Genomic DNA, 20,697 nt, shown 5'->3' on the forward strand with positions numbered 1-20,697 from the left:
GGGGCAAGGTACATCGGGAGGAGAGTTCGAAACCCTGGAGGTAGACCTTTGCGGAAGGCGTTTGAGAGAGAGTGTCACTTCGGAGAAGATTCCAGAGCGAGTTCTTTGAGAGTGGAGATTGGGAACCCTTTTGTGATAGACAGAGTTCAGTGAGACTTGTTGACTCACGGTGTGACAAGCGTCTTGGGGGAGTTGAGGAGAGATCCATAGCATCTGTTTGAGGTGGCATCTGTCACTTGATTTCAGAGTGGTGTGCCTGACCACAGGTCGCCTATTGGTTTACATGGACTGGGTACTTACTGTGAATATTAGAGCATAAGATAGCTTTTGTAACTTGTGCTTTTGTAACTTCTACTAATCTTATAAATCCATAGATATCTATGAGGGTATAGTTAGAACCATAGAAAAGTTACAGCACAGAAGGAGGCCATTCAGCCCATCTTGTCCATGCCAGCCCGAAAACACCCAGGTGCCCTTTCTAACCCCACCTTCCTGCACCCGGCCCATAGCCCTGCAGCTTACAGCACTTACGGTGCAGATCCAGGTACTTTTTAAAAGAGTTTAAAGTTTCTGCCTATACCACCAACTTGGGCAGCAAATTCCAGACACCCACTACCCTTCACGTAAAAAAGTTCTTCCTCATGTCCCCCCTACACCTTCTGCCACTTATCTTGAATCTATGTCCCCTGGTTCTAGAATTCTCCACCAAGGGAAACAATTTTATCCTGTCCACTCTATGTATTCCCCTCATAATTTTGTACACCTCAATCAAGTCAGCTCTCAGCCTTCTTTGTTCTAAGGAAAATAACCCCAACCTCTCCAATCTCTCCTCGTAGCTACACTTTTCTAACCTTGGCAACATTCTTGTAAACCTCCTCTGCACTCCCTCCAGAGCTATTACGTCCTTCCTGTAATGTGGTGACCAGAACTGCACACAATACTCCAGTTGTGGCCTCCCCAGTGTTTTATACAATTCCAACATTATATCCTTACTTTTATATTCTATACCTCTGCCAGTGAAGGAGAGCATTCCATATGCCTTCTTTACAACCTTGTCTACTTGAACTGCTGCCTTCAGGGATCTGTGTACTTGTACGCCAAGATCTCTCACTTCATCTACCCCTCTTAGAATATTCCCATATATTGTGTAATCCCTGTAACTGTTTGACCTCCCTAAATGTATGACCTCACACTTCTCTATGTTAAAATCCATCTGCCACGTTACCACCCACTCCACCAACCCATCTATATCGTTTTGGAGATTATGGTTATCCTCTACACTATCCACTACCTGGCTAATCTTTGTGTCAGCAGCAAACTTACTAATCATATCCCCCACATTGTCATCTATGTCATTTATATAAATGACAAATAATAGGGGACCGAGCACAGATCCCTGTGGTACGCCACTGGACACTGGCTTCCAGTCACTAAAGAATCCTTCTGTCATCAGCCTCTGTCTCCTACAACTAAGCCAATTTTGAATCCACCTTATCAAATTACCTTGTATCCCATGTGCATTTGCCTTCTTTATAAGTCTCCCATGTGGGACCTTGTCAAAGACTTGTTGAATAAATGTTTTATTCTTTTGTTAAAAGTTCATCAGCTGACTCTGGTAACTCTGTTCAGTAGCCACTTTCCACGTATCTAAACAAAAAATATAAGTTAGGATCTATCAAGCCGGGTTCCACCTTGGGACCTGGTTTGTCCAGTAATAACATCAGTTGGGATCAGAACAATTCAAACTAGGCAGGTTGGCTCTGATTGGTCAAGGCATTGGCCTGAGGAATGAGTCAGCGAATGGCTGTCGCCTATTTTGTTTAGCTGAGATAGGTGCAGTGTGTGTACATGTTCTTTCTGGCTGCAAAGAACAGGATCCTGTGTATTAATTTTTGAGGTTTATAGCACGTGTAAGTGAGCCACCCTGCGTGGCTGACTGATAGTCTTAAATTGGTTGTCAGTGTAATTCTTAGCACATTCAGGGTTGTTTAGCAAATCTTGTCCAATTGCAGAATCACATCTAATGTTGGTCACTGACTTCTGAGTTATGCAATCTTGGGCTTTTTGGGTACAGTCTGTACCTTGCCAGTTGTGAACAGCCAAAGGGGCGTGTTGTTTGATACGATCCATCAATCTTTGGGACGAATGGCCTACATACCTAGCATCATGCTGACCCTGAAATTCATATACCACATTACTCATTTGTGTGATAGGCAGAATGCCTTTTTTGGCTTGACGGCAGCCTCCTGTTAGTGGTGAATGCCAATCATGTTGCTACTGCATTGTAGCAGTGTGAAACAGCTAGTAGCTTCACCTGTTGCTCAAATTTTTGAGATACCCTGGAAGGGTAGGATAATCTGAGGTAGACTGGACACTTTTCACATCTAATGATTAGAAAATGATGGCCTTGGGCCCATTCATGAATTTGCGCAATATACAGTAAATAATCTGATCAGAGTAACCATGATCTTGCAGGATGCCTTTGATAGCCCTATTTTGGCATCAACCTTGCACGAGGTTGCCGATAATGCCAATCTTATGGCGTGTGGAACTGTAGGAATCCCAATGTGTATCTTGACCAGTGAAGGTAGGTTTGTGGTAGACCATGGTAAAGAACCCCCTGGCAGATTTCTCAACCAGAAAATCGAAGAAATGGAAATCATTTGGCTGAACTCAAAAGTGAATTTGAGCGCAGGATTGGGCCCATTAAGGTGTATAAGGAAATTGTTACACGCAGCTGCAAATTCAAATGTGGCAAATGTATCATCTACATATTGGAAATAGGCTAGGGGTAGGCAGTTGGGTATCAGTCCGTCAAAAATGTGTTTCTCATGGAACCTAACAAAGATGTTTGCAAGAGCTGGTTATAGAGGGGTTCCTATGGCAACATCATCTATTTGGGCATACAAGGTGTCATTAAAACTGAATTCAACTGTGCTGAGTTCATAAGTTGAATGAATACTGATTCACACAGTGGTGGCAGGTCTAGATTGCCATGATATAGTGCTGCAGTGCAAATATCTATATGGCTTCCTTGAGCAGTACGTTGATGAATAGGCTAGCAATGTCAAATGAGCGGATGGATACAGCATTGTTTTCGATATGCAAGCCCTGTATGGTCTTTGCAAAGCTGAAGGAATCCTTTACCTTTTTATGTGGAAAACTTGGTCAAACCTGGTTGTAACAGTTCTCCAAAACATTCGGCCAATTCATGTTGTGCAGTACCAACCATAGAAAAGATTGGGTGCAAAGGGGCATCACTGTTATGTGTCTTGTGCGACCCACATGTACGCAGACGCAGTGAGCAGTGGGGATGAATCTTATCACATATCTCACCCATCAGCTGTTTGTTCTTACGTAAGTCCAACAAGCTTATTCTTTAACTTGCTTCCAAGCAAGGCCATCCAGTTATGCTGAACAGCAGGTCCAACAGATATGAATTTGGACCCATCATTAAGAATGGCATGTATCTTGTTCATGTACTTTTTAGAGAGGGAAACTTGCTGTCCTTGGCCTGCATGTAACTCCAGTCCCATGCCAGAGTGGTTGATTATTCGGCCAGTCCAGGTGCTGGTTACCAAGTCACACTGTTGCCTCAAGCAGAAATGGAGAATAACACATCTGGATCACTTGGCTGTGATTTAGCTGTTGGATCACACACAGTGAAGACAGAACCAACCCAATTAACCCCGTAAAGTCCTCACTTTCACTAAATTCAGTCGATCAAATAAATCTGGAACAGCAAAAAGCTAGTCTCAGTAACGGTGACCATGAATCTACTGGATTATTATAAAACCCCATCTGGTTCAATAATGCCCCTTTAGGGAAGGAAATGTGCCATCCTTACCTGATCTCTGGCTGACATGTGACTCCAGACCCACAGCAATGTGGTTTACTCTTGACTGCCCTCTGAAATGGCCTGACAAGACACTCAGTTCAAGGGTAATGAGGGATAAACATCAAACGCTGGCCTTGCCAATGATGCCCACATCCCATCAGTGAATGAAAAAGAGCATTTTGGGGCATGCCTCTAAGACCAAGTCCCCCAGTGTTGGCACTAGAATCCATATGGATGATTCATCTCAGCCTCCTCCTAAGGCCTTCATGGTGTTCACTAACATCATCATTGCAAAACCACCCATTGGCCAGTCACTCACTGGATAATTAAATAGACTGCCACATTCCCATATTACAACAGTGACTGCAGTCCATTGGCTACTTAATTGGCTGTAAAGCACAATGGGGTAGCCTGAGGTTGTGAAAGGCGCTAGGGAAGTGGAAGGGTCTCTGTGTGGTTGGCCGCACATGTCAACTTATGAGCTTCAGGGGCGTTACTAATGTTCCTTTCCTGAGCAATGGATATTTCCTTGTACACATCTGCATTTGTTCAGCTGTGTTCCTTCTGAATGATAAGACTCCAGGCAGCTCAAGATTCTCATCCTACCAGAGTGCGGACAGTATTCACTGCCTCAGTACCATTTTGCCAGCTTCAAGGAAGAGAAAAAGCATAAATCTTTCAGAAACTTTTTCTTCATTTTGGGATGTGGGTGTCGCTGGCTGGGCCAGCATTTATTGCCCAATCCTATTTGCCCTTGAGAAGATGGTGGTGAGCTGCCTTCTTGAACCGCTGCAGTCCATGTGGTGTAGGTACACCCACAGTGCTGTTAGGGAGGGAGTTCCAGGATTTTGACCCAGCGACAGTGAAGGAACGGCCGATATATTTCCAAGTCAGGATGGTGTGTGGCTCAGAGGGGAATTTGTAGGTGGTGGTGTTCCCTTGCACCTGCTGCCCTTGGCCTTCTAGGTAGACATTGCAGGTGCTGTCGAAAGAGCCTTGGTGAATTGTTACAGTGAATCTTGTAGATGATGTGCACTGCTGCTACAGTGTGTCAATGATGGAGTAAGTGAATGTTGAAGGTGGTGGATAGGGTGCCAATCAAGCTATCTGCTTTGTCTTGGATGGTGTTGAGCTCCTTGAGTTGTTGGAGCTGCATTCACCCAGGAAATTGGAGGGTACCCCATCACACTTCTGAGTTGCGCCTTTTATATGGTGGAGTGGTTTTGGGGAGTCAGGAGGTGAGTTCCTCTCCTTGATAAGCAAGGGGTGAAAGGTTATCGGGGATAGGCAGGAATGTGGAGTTGAGGTTAAAATTAGATCTGCCTTGACCCTATTGGATGGCGGAGTAGGCGTCAAGGGCCAAGTGGTCTACTCCTTGTAATTCGTATGTTTGTGTGTTTGAATTCCCAGCCTCTGACCTGCTCTTGTAGCCACAGTATGTATATGGCTGATCCAGTTCCGTTTCTGGTCAATGGTAACCTCCAGGATGTTGATGGCGGGGTATCCAGCGATGGTAATGTCGTTGAGCATCAAAGACTGATGATTAGATTCTCTCTTGTTGGAGATGGTCAATGCCTGGGCACTTGTGTAGCATGAATGTTATTTGCCACTTGTCAACTCAAGCCTGAAAATGTTGTCCAGATATTGCTGCGTTGTTGGCATGGGCTGTTTCAGCATCTGAGGGGTTGAGACTTGTACTGAATGTGTGATCATCAGTGAACATCCCCACTTCTGACCTTATGATGGAAGGAAAGTCATTGATGAAGCAGCTGAAGATGTTTGGGCCGAGGACACTACCCTGAGGAACTCCTGCAGTGATCTCCTGGAGCTGAGATGACTGACCTCCAACAATCACATCTATCTTCCTTTGTGCTGGGTGTGACTCCAACCAGTGGAGAGTTTCCCCCCTAATTCCCATTGACTCCAGTTTTGCCAGGGCTCCTTGATGCCACACTCGGTCAAATGTTGCCTTGATGTCAAGGGCAGTCACTCTCACCTCACCTCAGGAGTTCAGCTCTCTGTCCATGTTTGGACCAAGGCTGTAATGAGGTCAGGAGCTGAGTGGCTCTGTTGGAACCCAAACTGAGCAACAGTATGCAGGTTTATAGTGAGCAAGTGCTGCTTGATAGCACTGTCGATGACATCTTCCATCACTCTTCTGCTGATTGAGAGTATTCTGGAGCGGTATTTGGCCAGGTTGGATTTTGTGGATAGGACATATTAGAAGTTTTTTTGGGATGAGTGGCTGTCATCAAGTTAGTAGGAACCCTAACCCACACTTGTGCAAGTGTGGGCAAAAAGAAAGAGCTTGCATTTATTGCCTGATGACCTAAATTGCTTTACAGCCAATGAAGTGTAGTTGCTGCTTTAATGTAGCAAACACTATAGCCAGTTTGTGCACAGCAAGCTCTCGCAAACAGCGGTGTGATAATGACTGGATAATTTTATGTTTCACTGATGTTGGTTGAGGGATTAATATTAGTCAGGACCCTGGGGGGAAAGACTCCTCTTCTTTGAAATAGTGGCCGTGGGATCTTTCACGCCATCCCAAGATGGCAGAAGGGGCTTTGGTTTAATGTTCACCTGAAGGACTGTTCTATTATTTATAAAGAGTGAGGAACTAATTGTCATGAAACTTGTGTGATTCTGAATACATATATATCCTAGGGTGCCACATTCACTGTCGCACTGCAGTCATGTGCTTAATTACCATCTAGTAGTCTACCAGCCGCAAGGAGAGCAGCAAGAAATACCCTCTGAAGCTTCTGCATTTTGACTCTTAGGTGTGATTATTTCTAACTTATGGGAACAGAAGTCATAACATAAACGACACCTCTGACAGTACAACACTCCTTCAGTACTGGCAGTAGGAGTGTTGGCCAAGACTATATGCTTCAGTCTTGTGAGTGGGATTTGAACCTACAACATTCTAACTGAGAAGGTATGGTGAGCAGGGGAGGTAGAAAGTGTTTGGTTTGGTCGCATTAGATTTTTTTGGTCCCTGTGTATGGCCATAATGTTATGTGGAGTAGCATGTGGGTAAAAATGAAATGGGCTTAATCTGCATTGTAAAAAATTAACAACACCTGGATTTGAAACCCCAGTGAGGTCACTAATCATGCATTTTTTAAAAAAAATTCATTCATGGGATGTGGGCTTCGCTGGCTGGGTCAGCATTTATTGTCCATCCCTAATTGTCCTTGAGAAGGTGGTGGTGAGCTGCCTTCTTGAACCGCTGCAGTCCCTGTGGTGTAGGTACACCCACCGTGCTGTTAGGAAGGGAGCTCCAGGACTTTGACCCAGCGACAGTGAAGGAACAGCCGATATATTTCCAAGTCAGGATGGTGAGTGACTTGGAGGAGAACTTCCAGGTGGTGGTGTTCCCATCTATCTGCTGCTCTTGTCCTTCTAAGTGGTTGTGGTCATGGGTTTGGAATGTGCTGTCTAAGGAGACTTAGTGGATTTCTGCAGTGCATCTTGTAGATGATACACAGTGCTGTCACTGTGCGTCGGTGGTGGAGGGAGTGAATGTGAATGTGGTGCCAATCAAGCGGACTGCTTTGTCCTGGGCGGTGTCCAGCTTCTTGAGTGTTGTGGGAGCGCCACTCATCCAGGCAAGTGGGGAGTATTCCATCACACTCCTAACTTGTGCCTTGTAGATGGTGGACAGGCTTTTGGGAGTCAGGAGTTACTCGTCACATGATTCCTAGCCTCTGACCTGCTCTTGTAGCCACAGTATTTATATGGCTAGTCCAGTTCTGTTTCTGGTCAATGGTAACCCCCAGGATATTGACAGTGTGGGATTCAGTGATGGTAATGCAGTTGAACATGAAGGGGCGATGGTTGGATTCTCTCTTGTTGGAGATGGTCATTGCCTGGCACTTGCGTGGCACGAATGTTACTTGCCACTTGTCAGCCCAAGTCTGGATATTGTCCAGGTCTTGCTGCATTTGGACAGGGACTGCTTCAGTATCTGAGGATTTGTGAATGGTGCTTAACATTGTGCAATCATCAGCGAACATCCCCACTTCTGACCTTATGATGGAAGGAAGGTTATTGATGAAGCAGCTGAAGATGGTTGGGCCGAGGACACTACCCTGAGGAACTCCTGCAGTGATGTCCTGGAGCTGAGATGACCGACCTCCAATAACCACAACCTTCTTCCTTTGTGCTAGGTATGACTCCAACCAGCAGAGAATTTTCCCCCCGATTCCCATTGACTCCAGTTTTGCTAGGGCTCCTTGATGCCACAATCAGTCTAATGCTGCCTTGATGTCAAGGGCAGTCACTCTCACCTCACCTCGGAAGTTCAGTTCTTTTGTCCATGTTTGAACCAAGGTCAGGAGCTGAGTGGCCCTGGCGGAACCCAAACTGGGCATCGGTGAGCAGGTTATTGCTAAGCAAGTGCTGCATGATAGCACTGTTGATGACCCCTTCCATTACTTTACTGATGATGGAGGGTAGACTGATGGAGCGTTAATTGGCCGGGTTGGATTTGTCCTGCTTTTTGTGTACAGGCCATAACTGGGCAATTTTCACATAGCCAGGTAGGTGCCAGTGTTGTAGCTGTACTGGAACAGCTTGGCTAGGGGCACGGCAAGTTCTGGAGCACAAGTCTTCAGTACTATTGCCGGAATATTGTCAAGGCCCAGGGCCTTTGCGGTATCCAGTGCCTTCAGCTGTTTCTTGATATCACATGGAGTGAATTGAATTGGCTGAAGACTGGCATCTGTGATGCTGGGGACCTCTGGAGGAGGCTGAGATGGATCATCCACTCAGCACTTCTGGCTGAAGATTGTTGCGAATGCTTCAGCCTTATCTTTTGTACTGATGTGCTGGGCTCCTCCATCATTGAGGATGGGGCTATTTGTGGAGCCTCCTCCTCCAGTGAGTTGTTTAATTGTCCACCACCATTCACGACTGGGTGTGACAGGTTAGATCTGATCTGTTGGTTGTGGGATCGCTTAGCTCTGTCTATCACTTGCTGCTTATGCTGTTTGGCACGCAAATAGTCCTGTATTATGGCTTCAGCAGGTTGACATCTCATTTTTAGGTATGCCTGGTGTTGCTCCTGACATGCCCTCCTGCACTCTTCATTGAACCAGGGTTGATCCCTTGGATTGGTGGTAATGGTAGAGTGGGGGATATGCTGGGCCATGAGGTTACAGATTGTGTTTGAGTACAATTCTCCTGCTGGTGGTCCACAGCACCTCATGGATGCCCAGCCTTGAGTTGTTAGATCTGTTTGAAATCTATCCCATTTAGCACGGTGGTAGTGCCACACGACACGATGGAGGGTATCCTCAATGTGAAGGTAGGACTCCGTCTCCACTACGACTGTGCAGTGGGCACTCCTACCAATACTGTCATGGACAGATTTATCTGTGGCAGGCAGGTTGGTGAGGATGAGGTCAAGTATGTTCTTCCCTCTTGTTGGTTCCCTCACCACCTGCTGCAGACCCAGTCTAGCAGCTTGGTCATTTAGGACTCAGCCAGCTCGGTCAGTAGTGGTGCTACCAAGCCACTCTCGATGATGGACATTGAAGACCCCCACCCAGAGTACATTCTGCACCCTTGCCACCCTCAGTGCTTCCTCCAAGTGATGTTCAACATGGAGAAGCACTGATTCATCAGCTGAGGGAGGGCGGTACATGGTAATCAGCAGGAGGTTTCCTTCCCCATGTTTGACTTGATGCCATGAGACTTCATGGGGTCTGGAGTCGATATTGAGGACTCCCAGGGCAACTCCCTCCCGACTGTATATCACTGTGTGCCACCTCTGCTGGGTCTGTCCTGCTGGTGGGACAGGACGTACCCAGGGATGGTGATGGTGGTGTCTGGGACATTATCTATAGGGTATGATTCTGTGAGGATGACTATGTCAGGCTGTTGCTTGACTAGTCTGTGAGACATTCTCCCAATTTTGGCACTAGCCCCCAGATGTTAGTAAGGAGGACTTTGCAGGGTTGACAGGGCTGAGTTTGCCGTTGTCATTTCCGGTGCCTGGGTCGATACCGGGTGGTCCGTCCGGTTTCATTCCTTTTTTGTGACTTTGTAGCGGTTTGTTACAACTGAGTGTCTGGCTCAGCCATTTCAGAGTCAACCACATTGCTGTGGGTCTGGAGTCACATGTAGGCCAGACCAGGTAAGGTCGACAGATTTCCTTCCCTAAAGGACATTAGCGAACCAGATGGTTTTTTTTAACAAAAATCGACAGTGGTTTCATAGTCATCATTAAACTTTTAATTCCGGATTTTTATTGAATTGAAATTTCACCATCTGCCTTTGCGAGATTTGAACCCAGGTCCCCAGAGCATTTACGCTGGGTCCCTGGATTACTAGTCCAGCAACAACGCCATCACCTCCCCTCAAGTAGTTTCATCAGAACCCGATGTTTCTGCTGCGTGTGGTGCTCAGGTTAACGTGTAGATTAACGTTACATGAGTGGGCTGCTTAGGCATTCAAGTGAATCCCACCCCCTACTTACCCAGAAGGCATCATTTTGCGTCAAAAATTTGAACATGGCGTCAGGTTGCAAATTCCTGTCTGGTTTTTTTTCCCACGTCTCCCGTGTTTGACTCTCTCCGTATCGGCTTTCCACCCCTTGCCGCAGTCCCGAAGCACCTCGAACCAAAATCGTAAACGGCACCCTCTGGGACAGTAAAGTTATCACTCCTGCCCCCTCTGCGAGCTTCGACAGCGTTGACCACAACACCAAAGTGTGGATCAGAGAAGGCTAAGGGTTGATTGAGATTTTTAGGGTTTTGAAAGGAACCGATGGGCTGGGTAGAGAGAATGTTTTCCACCGGCTGGCAAGGGTGGGCTCGAGGATGAGGAGACCTAACCTTAAAATCAGAGCCAGACCATTCGGGAGAGGGTTGGGGAACCCTCCTTCAGTATAAAGGCCGATAGAAATGTCGAACACTCTCTAACTAGTAGCTGCTGGGCTCAGTTCATTTTTTCAAAGCTGAGGTGGATAGGTTTTTGCTGGACAAATGGGTCTGGTGCCAAGGCTTGTGGATGGAGTTAGAATGCAGATCAGCCACGCTCTTGTCGAGAGGCAGAACCGACTTTTGGGGCTGGATGGCCTCTCGGTGAGGTGATGGGTTTTGGTTGGAAGAATATGAAGATCTTGTATTCCATGGGGGTGGGGAAGGAAACAGTCGAAATGGGGTAAAGGCATAAAGAGGCCCGGGGGTATAGATAAACAAATCATTAGCCGTATTAACTTTAATCAGGCCATTAACAAAACATGCATTACGCACTGGAGTTCGTTTCTAGAGGAATATAATTGAAAAGCAAGGGAGTTACGTTGAGCTTGTATCGAACCTTGGTTAAACAACATTTGGAGCATTGTGTTCAGTTCTAGGTTCCATGTTCACATGAAGATAAAGCACCACTGGAGAAGGTGCAAGATTTAAAAGAATGGTTCCTGAATTGAGAGGTTATACCTATCAGGAAAGATTGAACAGGTTGGCACTTGTTATCATTCAAAAGTGAAGGCTGAGGTGGGTGACCTGTTAGAGTCTTTAACACTGCCAAAGGGTTCGATAGAGAAGGTGTTTCCAGTTCTGGGAGAACAAAACCAGGGGCCATAAATATAAGATCGTCACTAATAAATCCAGTGAGGAATTTAGGAGAAACTTTTTTTTTAATCAAGGGAGAAGTGCGAATGTGGAATGTAGAATTTGCAGGTGAAGTGACAGAGACAGATTAGTATTTAATGAGAAACTACAGTTTTCAGAGGCCGAAGGGTTCAAACCAGAGAGAACAGGGTTAAAGTGATTTGGCAAAATTCCCGACCTCCATCCCTGGGCTTTCTGATTTTCGGGAGTGTCTTTAAAGGATGTGGCTGCTTCCTGTCAGAAACCTGCATCCAGCACCCCCGACCCGGCCAGCTCCATTGCGGAGATGGGCATGTCCTCCACCTCCCCAATTCTCGTGAAGCCGGGCCAGCTCTTTAAAGTATCGGGGTTTGCGGCCACACACAATGTGTCATGAACCCTGGTCTGTGTGAGGCCCTTTGAAGTTTCAAAAAACCACAAGACCGAGAATCCCATTGAGCTACGTAAATAAACCTTGTGAAATTGATGCGGAGACCAGAGATGGGCCGAATGGCCTCCTCCCTGTGCTGCACTATTCAAAGATTCTAGATAAAACATGAGGGAGAAAGGAATAAGAGAATACATTGAAGAGGTGAGACAGAATAGGGTGGGAGGAGGCTTGTGTGGAGCATAACCACCAGCATAGACCAGTTGAGCCCAATGGCCTGTTTCTGTGCTGAAGAATCTATGTAATTCCATGTAAAACATTCTCCTACAGGACCTACTGCTCTGTTCCCCAGTTGAATGGAACTTTCCTCTCTTGGTTCCACTCGTAACAATTCAGCAGTGGCGAGAGGATCTCCTGGAGCGGCTCCTCTTCTCGCAACCTTGTGGCTGGCGTTCCCCAAAAATTGTGTAGTCTAGGAAGACAGCCGGAATGTCACCTGAACATAGACCCAGGCTCACGCTCCAGTGACGTGAGGCAGCTGGTGAAATTTAAATTCAGCTAATAAACCTGGAATATAAAGCTAGTCTCAGTCACGGTGAGCATGAAGCTATCATCGTTGTCGTAAAAACCCATCTGGATCACTAACGCCCTTTAGGGAAGGAAACCTGCCATCCTTACCTGGTCTGGCCTACATGTGACTCCAGACCCATAGCAATGTGGTTGACTCTTAAATGCCCCCTGAAATGTCCGAGCAAGCTGCTCAGTTCAAGGGCAATTAGGGATGGGCAACAAATGCTGGCCCTGCCAGCGTCACTCACATCCCATGAAACGATAAAGATAAATGTGAAAATTCGCTTACACTTGAACAGGCAAGCCCTTAGCTTTTCTGAACTGTTGGGTATTTAGTAGATAAGTCCAGCAAATTCACATCCTTTGTGTTTGAATGCCAGGTCTCTCAGCGAGCTATGGGAGTAATGAATCTGGTGGAGTAGCAGAGCGATATGGACAGGAACTTTGATTTCCAATATTTAACCACGCATGTGCATCTCTGGAAATTGCTGCCCGATTTATTCTTCAATAGCATAATGAATGATAGCCTTACTGCTGTTGCTACTGCAAAATCTGGCCCATGGTTTAAATGGAAGTTGGCGAATTGACGATTGGGCTGCGCTATAAGCACATCTTTTGGGTTTAAAACATGCTCAGTGTGATGAGGCCACCATTGGAACTGCACCAAGAAGGTAATAGGGTTGGAACTTTTACAAATAAATTGTTAGGATGCTTGTGTATTTCCTCCCACCCAACCCACACCCCTCCAACCTGTGCCAGTACACAGAGAGACGACAGCGACTTTCTTAGCCTCAGGACCTCCCAAAGCACTTTGCAGCTAATAAAATATTCCTGATGTGCAGCCACTGTTGTAATGTAAGAACTGCAGCAGCCAAATGATGCACAGCAAGCTCCCGCACACAGGAACGTGACCATCCATATTTTGACCATGTCGGCTGAAGGCCTGCTTACCGCAGAGACCTCCCCTGCCCCTCTTCCAAATAGCTTGTGTGGGAATCTCTTGTGATCTGAAAGGCAACATCTCTGACTGTGCAGCACTCCCTCGGTGCCGCACTGGTTTGTCAGCCTGGATTGTGTGCTCGATTCTCTGGAGGAGTGCAGACAATGTGTACCCAGAGCCCTCTGATGGAGAGGTGTGAGCGCTTCCCACCGATCCACGGCTGACACTATTTAAGTATATTTAAGTATTCGTTTCTGGTAAACTGTACAAGTTGGCATAAGTGCTTGTATTCGGAGTATTGTGACATCGTTACGTTGCTAAGTAATAATTTCACAAGTTTTGAAGCAATTCAAACTTGGGGAAGTGAGATTACATTTGGTAGAATTGCTAGAAATTGACTATTCGCAAACCTGAAGGCTGTTTTAGGAAACACTTAGGATCCTAGGCTTTATAAATACAGATGTGGAGTGTAAAAAGTGAGGGATGCAACAAGGAACGGATGTTTATGTAATGTCTTTAATGTACTGGAACATCCAGTGTGCCTCACAGGAACATTTTGAAACAAAATTTGACACCAAGTCACATGAGATATTAGGTCAAGTGACCAAAACCTTGGTCAAAGAGGCAGGTTTTAAGGAATATCTTAAAGGAGGAAAGCAAGGTAGAGACAGGTAGAGAATTCCAGTGCTTGGGGACCAGGCAGCTGAAGGGACGGTCACCAATGGTGGAATGATTAAAATTGGATATGCTCAAGAGACCAGGATTAGATGAGTACAGACATCTCGGAGGGCTGTGGGGCTGGAGGAGACTACAGAGATATGCTTAATCTTCACAAGTCACTGGTTAGGCCTCAGCTGGAGTATTGTGTCTAATTCTGGGCGCCACATTTTAGGAAGGATGTCAGGGCCTTGGAGAGGCTGCGGAGATTTACCAAAATTTTTTTAAAAATTCATTCATTGGATGCAGGTGTCACTGGCTGGGCCAGCATTTATTGCCCATCCCTAATTGCCCTTGAGAAGGTGGTGGTGAGCTGCCTTCTTGAACTGCTGCAGTCCCTGTGGTGTAGGTACACCCACAGTGCTGTTAGGGAGGGGGTTCCAGGATTTTGACCCAGTGACAGTGAAGGAACGGTGATATGTTTCCAAGTCAGGATGGTGAGTGGCTTGGAGGAGAACTTCCAGGTGGTGGTGTTCCCATCTATCTTCTGCCCTTGTCCTTCTAGATGGTAGAGGTCGTGGGTTTGGAAGGTGCTGTAGAAGGAGCTGGTACTAGGGATGAGAACTTCAGACGATGTGCAGAGACTGGAGATGCTGAGATTATTTTCCTTTTAGCAGAGAAGGTTACAGGGAAATCTTAATGGAAGCGTTCAATATGATGAAAGATTTTGACACTTAACAGGAATGGTTATGATCTGAAATGCACTGCCTGAAAGGGGGGGCTGGAAGCAGATTCAATGTAAGCTTAAAAAAGGGCCTTGGATAAATAGTTGAAAAGGAAAGATTTGCAGGGCAATGGAGAAAAAGCAGGGGCAGTGGGACTAACTGGATAGCTCATTCAAAGAGCTGGCACTGATAGGATGGGCCAAATGGCCACCTCCTGTGCTGTAAGATTCTATGATTGTATTACACAGGAGATATTTGCTTTTCTATTTCTCGAGTTGAGTAACAACGCATCTTAAAATAAAAGTCCCTGCCCACTTCTGGAAATCAATGGGAGTTGTTTGCCTGGTTCAGTTTTTAAGTTGTACAGTCGAGTCACTTAGAGAGCTAGCTGAAAGCAGCAGGTTCTGTATTTGCAGTGTTGAAATTGCACAACAGGTCTTCTGAGAGAGAAAATGCAGAGTTTTGGGTGAGCGCTCTTCACCAACTCTAAGGACAGGTGTGCACTTGAAATGCTGACCCTCCCCAAGATCTCTGCGCGCCTCCATTTCTGGCTTCTTGCGCACCCCCGATTTTAACTGCTTCACCATAGGCAGCCGTGCCTTGAGCTGCCTGAACCCTAAGCTCTGGGATTCCCTCCCTAAACCTCTCCCCCTCTCTATCTCTCCCTCTCTACCTGTAAGATGCGCTTAAATGGAGGAGTGCAGAGATTTTGGAGGGTCGTAGGCTTGGAGAGGATCACAGAGATAGGGAGGGTCAGCATTTGAAGTGCATACCTGTCCTTAGAACTGGTGAAGTGTGTCCACCCAAAACTGTTTTTTCTCTCTCTCTCAAAAGACTTGGGGAGGCAGTGGCGTAATGGTATTGTCACTGGACTAGTACTCCAGAGACCCAGGGTAATTCTCTGGGGACCCATTGCAGATGGTGAAATTTGAATTCAACAATTAAACATCTGGAATGAAACCATTGCCGATTGTCAGAAAAATCCATCTGGTTCACTAATGTCCTTTAGGGAAGGAAATCTGCCGTCCTTACCTGGTCTGGCCTACATGTGACTCCAGACCCACAGCAATGTGGTTGACTCTTAAATGCCCTCTGAAATGGCCTAGCAAGCCACTCAGTTCTCAAGGGCAATTAGGGATGGGCAACAAATTCTGGCCCGGCCAGCGGTGCCCACATCCCATGGACAAATAAAAAAAGAAAATCCACCTCTTTGGCCAAGTCAAAAGTCATCGGTCCTAATATCTCATTTAGTGGCTCAGTAACGAATTTTGAAGCACCTTGAGGCATTTTACTAGGTTAAAGGTGCTAGATAAATTTAATAGATAAATACATTTTCATAGATTTTTCAAAGGATCGGCGTATGACTCAATGATAACCAGAGTTGGGTGTTGCAACAGTCCAACACGTTGTTTTTGCTCTGAGGACCAGTCCTATTTTACAGAAACCCTTAAACCCATCAATCACCTTAGGGGGTTTGATATCAAATTTTATTTGATAACGCTTCTGTGAAGCATCTTGGGATGTTTTACAGATTAAAGGCACTATATAAATGCAAGATGTTAACGGTCCTTGTCCTTTAAATGCTGAATAAGCACTTACTTCAGTTCACTGGTTAACATGTGTGGTTTGGTAAACTGTGTAGCCGAACCCTGCTTTGCGAACATTCTTCTGTAACTTCTAAACCAGCCTCCTTGCGAGGGAAATTACAAAATCTACAATCAACTTTCAAATTCCGGTTGTGAACTGCTTCACAACACCTCGCTGAAGCCACTGCCATGTTTCACTGCACCAGGCAGATGAGGAGGCACTCGTTCAGTAGGTTCAATCCCTGGTTCCCCCCTCAAATCAGATCTCAGCATGAAAATTTGGGGGGGTGGTGAGGGGGAGTGCAAAAAGGATCACAGGTTTGTACTCCCAGCGTTTTGGAGTATGTCTTTAATACGGATGATATGTGCTTTGATCCCAGACATTTTCTGTAGCAGTGTTCGACTTGTTTGTTTGTCTGAATAGTTTGCTACTCCGAACACTCGCGCAAATTTGAAGCTGAAAGTATTTCCTGGGGCAATTACAGAATCATCGAGTGGCTACAGTGCAAAAGGAGGCCATTCGGCCTTGTGTCCGTGCCAGCTCACTGCGAGAACAACTCGTCCAGTCCCATGGGCCCCACCTTTTCAGGGTACCTGCATGTTTTCTTTATCTTCAGATAATGATCTGTTGTCCTTTTGAATTCCATGATTGAATCTGCCTCCACCACACTCCTCTCGGGCAGTGCATTCCAGATCCTAACCACTCGCCGCATAGAAAGGCTTTTCCTCATGTCACCATTGCTTCTTTTGCCAATCATGTTAAATCGGTGTTCTCCGGTTCTTGACCTTTCTGCCCACAGGAACAGGTTTCTCCCAATCTACCCTGCCCTCATGATTTTGAACACCTCTATCAAACCTCCTCTCAGTCTTCTGTTCTCCAAGGAGTACAGTCCCAACTTTTCCAATCTATCTACATAACTGAAGTTCCTCATTGCTGGAGCCATTCTGGTAAATCCTTTTTGCACCCTCTTCAGTGCCTTCACTTCCTAAAGTGTGGTGCCCAGAATTGGTTGAGGCTGAACAAGTGCTTTATAAAGGCTCACCATAGCTTTGTTGCTTTTGTACTCTATGCCCCTATTTATAAAGCCCCGGATCCTGTATGCTTTATTAACTTCAGCTACCTTCAACAATCTGTGCAAATATACTACTCGGTTACTCTGCTCCTGCACCCGCTTTAGAATTGTATCCTTTATTTTATATTGTCTCTCCGCATTCTTACAACCAAAATGTATCATTACACTCTGCATAAAATTTCAGCGCCACTTGTCCACCTATTCCACCAGCCTGTCTACTCCTGGAGTCTATCACTATCCTCCTCAGTCTTCATAATACATCCAAATTTTGAGTCAGCTCCAAATTTTGAAGTTAAGCTCTGCACAGTGAAGTCTACATCATTAATATAGATTAAAAAAATGTCAAGAAAATATAATAATTTTCATTATGTTTTTGGGGTTTATTATAAAGTAAGAATAGTGGGGTCTGGATTATGTGTGTGTGTGTGTGTGTGTGTGTGTAAGTATAAGTATGTGGGACTTAATTGAAGTAAAGACAGCTGGTCTGGAGGCTTTGATATATCAGAAGAGAAGCTGAGTTTGAAATGCTAAATAAGTAAACATGGCTGAAGTTTTAGAATGTGAGATGTAGAGGAAATTTGCATTTTTAGATAAACCAGAGTAGTTGAATTTCAAAAGAGAGGGTGAAATGTTACACTTAGCCAGAAGAAGTTGAACAGTGTGTTTATTTTTCCCAAAGCTTACTGATAAAATTGGTACAATGAAGGATTTTTATTATTAGAAAGGCAAAGTCCAAAGACAAAAACAGAATTACCTGGAAAAACTCAGCAGGTCTGGCAGCATCGGCGGAGAAGAAAAGAGTTGACGTTTCAAGTCCTCATGACCCTTCAGCAGGTCATGAGGATTCGAAACGTCAACTCTTTTCTTCTCCGCCGATGCTGCCAGACCTGCTGAGTTTTTCCAGGTAATTCTGTTTTTGTTTTAGATTTCCAGCATCCGCAGTTTTTTGTTTTTATATTTTTTTTTAACAGTCCAAAGACATATTAGAGCAATGGGATTTACATTAAAAAGGGAGAAACCTGTATAAGGGAGATGAGGTTATGTGTAAGGAAAGAAGGCATTCTAAGATCTAACAAGTGTGAAAAGCCTCCAGCCTCTAGGTTGCTGCCTGTAGGAACCGAAGCTGAGAGAATTTACTGTGAATATCTCTGTCCAGGCTATTGTGTGCTTTGCCTGGGTCTGTTAAAATCTATTTTGTTTTTACTGTTGCCTTAACGAGGTATAAATGAGAGTCAGATTAATTAGGGAAGCTAGGAGTTATCATAGTAGTAATTTGTAGACCTATGTATGTGCTTAAAATTATTTATTTTATTAATAAATGTTTCATTTAGATTTGTTTTAAAAAAAACCCTCTAAGACTCGGTGGACTTATTACTACTGAATTCAAGGCATGCATCTCAAAATAAAAATACAAATTGCAAAATGGCTATGGCAGTTGTTCCAAGTTTCCCTCAGGGATTTGAGCAGCTCAGTGTTTACCATTTGCTATGCCGTAACACCCGAATAACAATCCCTGGGGAACCCTCAATGTATACCTTTCTCCAGTCTGATAAATAACTGTTCACCACCACCCTATTTTCTGTCATTCAGCCAATTTCATATTCATGTTGCTACTGTCCCTTTTGTTCCGTGAACTATAACTCTGCTCACAGGTTTGTTGTGAGACACTGTGTCGAATGCTTTTTGGAAGTCTATGTATATCACATCAACAGCATTGCCCTCATCAACCATCCTTATTGCCTCATCAAAAAACTCCAGCAAGTTAGTTAAACACAATTTTCCCATAACAAATCCATACTTGTTTTATTCAATGAATCCACATTTGTCCAAGTGACAGTTAATTTTGTTCCAAATTGTCGTTTCCAAAAACATGCCCGCCACCAAGGTTAAACTGGCCTGTAGTTGCTGGGCTTATCTTCACCTTTCTTGAATACAGTTGTAACATTTGCAATTCTCGAGCCTACTGACACCACACCTGTATTTAGGAACATAGGAGCAGGCCATTCGGCCCATCAATCCTTCTCCATTATTCAAACAGATCATGGCTGATCATCTACCTTTATGCCATTTCCCCCCAGTATCCCCATATCCTCTGTAATTAGCAGCTGGAAATCTATCCATTTCTGTCTTGAACCTGCTCAATAACTGAGCTTCCACAGACCTCTGGGGTAGAGAATTTCAAAGATTCACCGCTTTCTGAGTGAAGAAATTCCTCCTCACCTCAGTCTTAAATGGCCCTTATTCTGAGACTGTGTCCCCTGGTTTTAGACTCACCAGCCAGGGGAAACATCCTAACCACATCTACCCTGTCACGTCCTGCAAGAATTCTACAAGTTTCAATGAGATCACCTCTTATTCTTCAAAACTCTAGAGATTACAGGCCAAGTTTCCTCAATCTCTCCTCTTAAGACAATCCTGCCATCCCAGGGATTAGTCTGGTGATCCTTCATTGCACTCCCTCGATGGCAAGTATATCTGCCATATCTCCATCTGCTATGTTCTGGCCCACTCACTTAACCTGCACAAATCATCTTGAAACTTCCTTGTGTCCTCTTCACGACTTACATTCCCACCTAGCTTTGTGTCATCAGCAAAATTGGAAATATTACATTTGGTCCCCACATTCAAATTACTGATACAGATTGTGAACAGCTGGGCCCAAACTGATCCTTGTGGTGCCCCACTGGTAACAACCTAAGAATGACCCATTTATTCCTCCTTTAACCAATAAACCAATGTTCATTAACCAATTCTCAATCCACGTCAGTATATTACCACCAATCCCATGTGCTCTAATTTTATTTACTAACCTCCTGTGCGGGACCTTATCAAAACTTCTGAGAATCCAAATACGTCGCATCCACTGGCCCTTCTTTATCTATGCTACAAATAACATCCTCAAAAAACTCCAACAGGTTTTATACATAACTTTATACACCTTAATCATGTCCCCCCCCTCAATCTCCTCTGCTCCAGGGAAAATAACCCCAGTCTATCCAATCTCTCCTCATAACTAAAACTCTCCATCCCAGGCAACATCCTGGTAAATCTCCTCCGCACTCTCTCTAGTGTAATCACATCCTTCCTTTAATGCAGATTCCAGAACTGCACGCAATACTCTAGCTGTGGCCTAACCAGCGTTTTATACCGTTCCAGCATAACCTCCCTGCTCTTGTATTCAGTGCCTCAGCTAATAAAGGCAAGTATCCCACATGCCTTCTTAACCACCTTATCTACCTGTCCCACTACCTTAAGGGACCAGTGGACATGTACACCAAGGTCCCTCTAATCCTCGGTATTTCCCAGGGTCTTACCA

At 45.1% G+C, this 20,697-nt stretch overlaps 1 protein-coding gene across 2 annotated transcripts in view; it reads left to right on the forward strand.

The window, feature by feature from the left end:
• osbpl1a (oxysterol binding protein-like 1A) overlaps positions 1–20,697 on the forward strand; it is a 250,691-nt gene that overhangs the window by 7,634 nt on the left and 222,360 nt on the right. The gene's annotated exons all lie outside the window — the stretch shown is intronic.

Source organism: Carcharodon carcharias, chromosome 6 (genome assembly GCF_017639515.1).
Source record: "Carcharodon carcharias isolate sCarCar2 chromosome 6, sCarCar2.pri, whole genome shotgun sequence".
Taxonomy (NCBI): Eukaryota; Metazoa; Chordata; class Chondrichthyes; order Lamniformes; family Lamnidae; genus Carcharodon; species Carcharodon carcharias.